Source organism: Alligator sinensis, unplaced genomic scaffold (genome assembly GCF_000455745.1).
Source record: "Alligator sinensis unplaced genomic scaffold, ASM45574v1 scaffold1469_1, whole genome shotgun sequence".
Classification (NCBI taxonomy): Eukaryota; Metazoa; Chordata; order Crocodylia; family Alligatoridae; genus Alligator; species Alligator sinensis.
In genome coordinates this window covers 62094-69153 of record NW_005842795.1, presented here as the reverse complement: position 1 = coordinate 69153, position 7060 = coordinate 62094, and the positions used below count along the sequence as shown (strand labels likewise).

The window sequence follows — 7060 nt, the reverse complement described above, 5'->3', positions numbered from 1 at the left end:
GGCTGTGTCCTCCCCTCCCCCCCGGCCACTCGCCACCTTAGGCCCTACCTCCTATGGCCTCAACGTCGTCCTTGACTTGCCACCCTCTTGCCTCAATACACTGGCCATCAACAACGGTCTTCGGGCTGGGCGTGCTGCCTATAGGGACGCCAGCCCGGCCCCTCCGGCCCGGTACCTGCTTCGCTCCGGTGGTCCGCAAGGTCGCTGTATCTACCGTCGGCTCCCCTCTGTATGGGGCATCTGGTTACTTCACCGATGCCCCCTCTTCCAGTGCGGCTGGCCTCTCCTCCGTTCCTGCTGCTTACGCCACAGCTGACTCCGCTACCAGCTCCGCGGCCTGAGATCCAGCTAGCTCCTCCCCCGGCTCTATTGCCGGTGCTGCAGCTGGTTCCTGCCCTAGCTAGGCTGCCTGGGGCCCTCTCTGCCCGTCCTCCGGCTCTACCACAGGCGATGCCGCTGGCTCCTTCCCCAGCTACGTTGCCCAGGCTCCCGCCAGCTCCTCTTCCCGTTCTGCTACCGGTGCTGCCGCCGATTTCCCCACCGGCTGAGCCGATAATCCCAATGCTAGCTTTCCCAGCAGCACTGCTGCCAGCTGCTCCACTCCGTCTCTCAGAGCCGGGTCTGGCTCCGCCTCTTTCTTTCTGCCACACTGCGGGCAGCGGCTGACTCCCCGCTTGCTGAGGCTCATCGCTCCAGCTTCTTCCGCTCAGCCGCCCCGTTGCCTCGGCAGGGCCACCTTTTGTTCCTTCCAGAAGGCGTCCCCCGCCCCCGCTGCTTTGCCGCAGCCGGATAAATGCCCGGCTGATAACCCGTGCTGGCGTTCTTGGCGCGTGTGCCTTCCTCAGATCTTCTGGCTCTGCAGGAGGTAAGCGGGACCCTTTGCTGCCCCAGGGGCCTTCCGGCGTCCCAGCTCCCCTGGGACATATGGCTTGTGTTTCATTGGCAATTCCTCATAACTAACACAATTCTGGCAAATGTTTTGGGCTCAATGACTCTGCATTTCCTCATGAAATCTTGTTTGGGGGATGTGGGAAGGGGGTTTCAATTCTTTACCGACTGATTTTCAGATGAAAATGAGCCAATGGAAGAACCATGAGTATATCTCAGAAGCTAATCTGGCTCATAGAATATAGAAGTAAAAAACAAAACAGATGAGGTATTCAAAGACAACACCACATGTACCCTCTCCCTCTGAGAGAGAGTAATATATTTCTTAATCCCAGGGCTTTGCTGAGGAGAACAGTAACAAATCCTTCTTCTCCAGTTTGAGTTTCTGATCTCTGGACTCAACGAGATAATGTTCTTTCATTGCTTACTATATTTTATCCTGAACAATAAATGTAAAATATTTATTCTAGTTTTTATAATTATGGACATATTCTTAATAACTGGAAGCCTTCTTTGGAGCCCTTCTACACGTATTTCTATAGGCATTTAGGAAATTATTAACATTACATTTTTATTGACCATTTAAAGGTTGTACTTTTTATCTTTTAATATGTCATCCATGTTGGGGTAAATCTCCCTTTACTTTCCTATAAACTCCTACATTCTAGAGCCTAAATGAAATATACATGTGAAGATATGAAAAGCAATGCCTAACATAGAGGGATGTCATATCTTCAAATATTTACTCTATTTGAAGGTATGAAATATTACATTCTTGAGGCTAAATTCCTCATAATGCAATTCCACAGACTTTTAGTTAGTGAATTTGGCTGTTAGTCAAGGGATTACAGTATGAACAGCTTCATATTTAGCTCACAAATAAAAGCTGGTCATAGATATTATGTGTACATTGGTGAATTTACTGAGATTAACTGAAACTCAGTTTGCCAGATTTCTCACCCTTCCAATCACTGTGAACTTAAAGTTCACCTCAAAATTAAATGCATTTCCATAGCAGAAATAGTGTGACAAAGGACAAGAAAGGGAAGAAAGAAAAATTCAAATTAAGAAATAAACAGCAATAGTTTTACAGTGCAAAGCAGTCAGAAAACTAACTTGACTGGCTACCAGATACTTACACTGGAATAATGAGGAAACAGTCAATACAGAAAATATTATGTAGGACTCACAATTTATAGATTTGGCATGATGCTGGGGAGAAACAAAATCTACAGTCAGGCGCTGAGAATTATGGTAATCCCTGAGAACTACGGTAATCCCACTATACACCTGCACAATCATGTGTGCACATGCAAACTCTGGTACTATGAACTACTAGGAAATAAAAATAGAATGTCAATGCAACTGAAATTCTTACCTTGAGATCACAAATAGCATATCCTTTATGAAGAGTTATTTGATAAACTTCCAGTGAGCTGAGAAAAGCTCCTAAATTACATAAACTTTGCTTACCACTACCTCCAACTCCAATTAAGAGAGTATTGCTGTATGGGGCCTCAAGAATGCAGCTGATGCAACAAAAACAAGCTACAAAAACAAGATTAAATTGTATATAATATGTTTTATTTTTATTGGTAACAGATATTTCCACAATACTGAATCTATCAGAAATAATGGGATAAAAAACATGAGCATAGTTTTCAGAGATTGGTCCAAACTGCAAATTTGTATCATCCTGACACTGAGATTGGGGTTAAATTTGAGTTTTTGGTTTGGCTTGAGACCTCTCTACTCATTTTTCTTAAAAAACATAACCCTTGTGAATAACCCAAGCTAAGCGAATCTTTTTTTAATTCAAAAATAGAATGTGTAATGTTATCATCTGTAGCATCACCACAAAGCCTTACCAGCATGCTGGAAAGAATACCTCAAAGGGTGACAAGGCAGTCCTGTCTCTTTTTATGATTATTTAGTCTCTGGCTTCTCCTCTGCAGCTGCTGATTACAGCTAGTGATAATTTTTTTCTACACAACATACCAGAAACTGCAGTGAAGCCACCTTCAAATATAGCCAACAGATGACAATAACTTGTGGTCACTCCTGATGTTGGATGAATGGCTATAAAAAGGGTTTCACTGTCCCAATTCCCTTTTCCTGCAATGTATGACCTTAAAATGTTAGATGAAATGTCATTTAAACAGCAATGTCATTTAAAATTATTATTGCAATCCAAACGATATACAACAGTGGAAGGATTATTCTCTGTCTGAACTTCACAGCATACCATTTGAACATAATATGGAGTTCTTTTAGCTATTATAACTGATGAGGTTCTACTCTATTAACAGAGAAGTATCACTAGGAATTTATGCTATCTTGGATTACCTGACATCTGGCCTCAGGCTCAGTTCAATCTCTACATGCACTGCTTCCTATCAGAGTAATAAAGTACACTTTTTCTTGATTAACAACAATCCAAACAAGATGAAGACCTAATTTGCTTTCTGCTCTGGGTCCCATTGGAAGAATACTGTATACATATTTTGGGAATTCCATACCAGTTACTTGCATTTCTAGTTCAGTGTTGAAAAATCTAATGACATTCCCCAAAATAGTACATGTATCTTTGCCTTTTTACTGTCAGACTCCACTATGCCAACGAATGTTATCAACTTAGAGTACATACAGCCATTACATTTAGATTGATCTAACCAAGGTTAGGTTGATCTAAATGCCAAATCATGCAGGCATTCAGAGGGCTTAAATTGGGCAAAAAATGGCAAGCACAATCTAAGTTAGTTCACTTGAATAGGTGCACTAACTTAGATGAAGTTTTGGTTTACCCAGTCTCTTGAACACCTGCATGCACTTGCAGTGCTGCTTGGGGCTGAAAAGCCCAGCAGCTTGCCCTTATTTGGGGGCTAAAATAAATATAATAAAGAATTGATTTAATTTAATATAGCAGAAGACAATGGAGCCCAACTAAAGCTGAATTTGGCTTCCTCTCTGCAAGATATTGTGTGTTCCAAAAATGACATGCAAAATGTGTTTTTTTCCCTTCAAAAACAAATCTGTGTAAAAACATGCAGATATCTCAGTAAGTCCACATTTAAAAGTAAATCTTACTCTTTTCTATCCTTCTTCCCTTCTCCCCTTCTCCCCTATCCCCCCAAAAATACCATACACATGCACTTTTTTATTTTATTTTCCTTGAAAAGTCTAGACACATTGAGTCTACAGCTTGTGTTTTAAACTAGTGCTGTCACATGCACCACACAAGTCCTTTTTTTGGAGTACTGTGCAGATTTTTAATGCTTTTTTTAAAGATATGCTTTCATACTTGTGTAAAAATGTAAAATGTTGAAACCAATGTAACATTATTATAATGAATCTTAAAATGCCCTGTTGGGTCAAGCTACAGTTCGCTTCAGGGCTCTGAAGTGGATTTGACATGACCAGCATGGCAGTGGGTCACATTGAGAAGAAGCCAATAATTCACACTGGGTCCAGACTTGGAACCGTTGAAGTAAAAATCAGAACATTTTGTATTAAAACTGTGTTAAATGCTTGGCTTAGCCTGGTCATTTGGGGCACTTGGAACATAGCTCTAAAGCTGAATGAGGTTATTTTTAATACCCTTGCAGGTCACCCTTAAATGAATTTGCACTTCAATGATTATCTTTGCTAGAGCACACATTATACCTACTGAAAGTAAGGAAACTTACATGTGCTGTATAGCATCCTCAAAAAGAACAAGATTCATTGCAGCATGAAGCTCATTGTAGTGCTCTAATGAATCTGTTAAAATTCTGGTCAGCTTCTCCCAATCAGATGCTGGAAAGTAACGAGGTTCTCCAACACCATGGGCAAAGTGGCAGTAAATTAGTGGCTTATGGATAAATACGTGCTCATCAACACCCTGATGGTAACAATATAGAGATATAAACAAGCGTTCATCCAGAGTATTAACCCTTTAACACATTTTTCCTAATTTTAATTTTTTGAATTAATTTTTAGTGCATCTGGAAGCTGTTACATCCCGAAAAGCTGAAATCTTTTATTTACAAACACAAAAGATGCCATGTGGGCAGTGGCATTTTAAATGTCCCCATCATGACTATCAGGGCATCACAATGCTATCTTCTAACAGTTTAGTTTTCATGGCCATTTGGTCCTTGTCTTCTCTGCTCTAACTGCCAACCAGGGGCCCAATGAATGCAATTGTGATAACAGTTTTGCCTTGCTGTAACTTCTCCAGAAAGAAATGTATTAATACAGCTGTGTCAGTTCATGGAGGCTGCTAGGAAAACATATGAGATTTTGATCTATAGTTATAAATTCTGTATAAATTCCATTACATACATAATGTAATACAGTTTTACTATTAGCTTTTTACAGCACCTGTTCATCTACTGAATGCTCCCATTGGTTCCTAATGATCTTCATTTTAGCCTGCACCATGACATTGTAGCACATGAACAACCAATCAGAACCAAAGGTAAATATGAAATTGGAACAGCTACATTTCCCAAGTAATCTATAGTGCATTAATACTGCTAATACTCAAATTATGTCAGTTTAGTCACATGAATGCATAGAAGTAGTAAAAAAGAACTTTTTACACAATAATCCATACAGCTGACAGGTGTGCTCTTCCTATTTAAATCATGAAATCCATTTTATTACCTAAACTTTGGATAAATGGGAGGCAATCTGGCATAAAACAGAGCAGATGCACCCACACATATTATTCAGAGATAATTCATTTAAAAATCATACCACAAAGCATCTTTTTGCAGTATCAATGAGAACTTTGTTAAAACGTTCAATATCCTTTTCTTCCATAAGCTTATCTGAGTAGACACGGGATGATTCATGGAGCCATAAATGAGCCAACTCAATGGGATACCGCACACACGCTGGAGATGCAAAAAACCATTCCCTGAAAAAATATTTTGATTCACAATGCTGAGCTTTTAAAAAAATCATTATACCTTCAACTTCTAATTAGCAACTAAAACATTCCTTTCAGTTAGATGCATTGGTGGGCCACTAACATATGAATATTTCTTGTCCACAACATTCATGTTTAATAGGCAATTAATGCCTTTTTGTTAGAGCAGTGGAAGTTATTTGGTTGCTCCAGGAACAGTGAATCCTTTTTCTCCTCCCATTTACTATGATTTTCATTTTTCTTGAAATAATCCTTCCCACTATATTTGCCTCTGACATGCTTTTCTCATCTCTTCAGTTTAGCCTTGCTATGTTTTGCCATACCCCATTATGTTTACTCAAGAATTCCATTTTTGGGTTGTAAGTTTCTCTCTCTTTCACCCATGCTCACTTCAGCTCAGACACAACTGGCTAACACACTGAGAGATTATGGTACTCCTTAGGGCTTTATAAATAATATGTCAGAACTGTACATATATTTGTTTCTGATTAATCATTCAGTCTGACTGGCTTCTTTTGGGTGTTGCTTATTGGCCAACACTTCTACCTCCAATCCTCCATTTTTCCTGCCTGTTCATTGTCAGTTTACAATATATGGGATGAATTCCTGGATCCAGTGAAGTCAATGGCAAATCTCCCATTAACTTCAATGAGGCTAGGATTTCATCCATAATACCTATTTGTTTCCAGATTTATTAGGTCATTAATCTGTAGGTGTCAGCAGCTAAACTTCCCTAACACAAAGTGCTAATGCAGTATGCATTAACTTTGGATTGCTAACAACTTAGTGTTATCCTGATACGCCCTGAGCGTACATAACAGATCTGTGATGACTCAGTGGGCACGTCCACACATGCAAGCACATGCGCTTGCAGCAGCTCAAATAGAAGTGGTGCAAATTTGAGCCAGGGCTTTTTGCCTCAGCGCACGTGCTTGGACATGCACTTTGTTGAGAAGCAAATTGTGCCACTTAGGGCAAAATAACCCTGCCTGGCTCCTCCTGGATCTGCAGCCAGGGGGTGCTAGAGCCCAGGGCCAGCACCTGTGCTGTCCCCAGCAATATAAAAAGCTGCCCTGTCCTGGCCCCAGTTGTACAAAAAGCTGCCCTGGCAAGTAGCTCAGGGCTACTTGCTCTCAGGAGCTTCTGGGCCCCAGCCAATTGGTACCTGAGGACACTACCCCTTGTGCCAGCTGGACTGCTGAAGCAGCCTTGAGAGTTCCCTGCACTCTCTACCCACTGCAGCAGTCTGGCAGTGGG

At 41.0% G+C, this 7060-nt stretch overlaps 1 pseudogene; it reads right to left on the bottom strand.

Annotated features, from left to right (window-relative positions):
• The window catches only part of LOC102376241, a 212964-nt pseudogene that overhangs the window by 150837 nt on the left and 55067 nt on the right, over positions 1-7060 (bottom strand).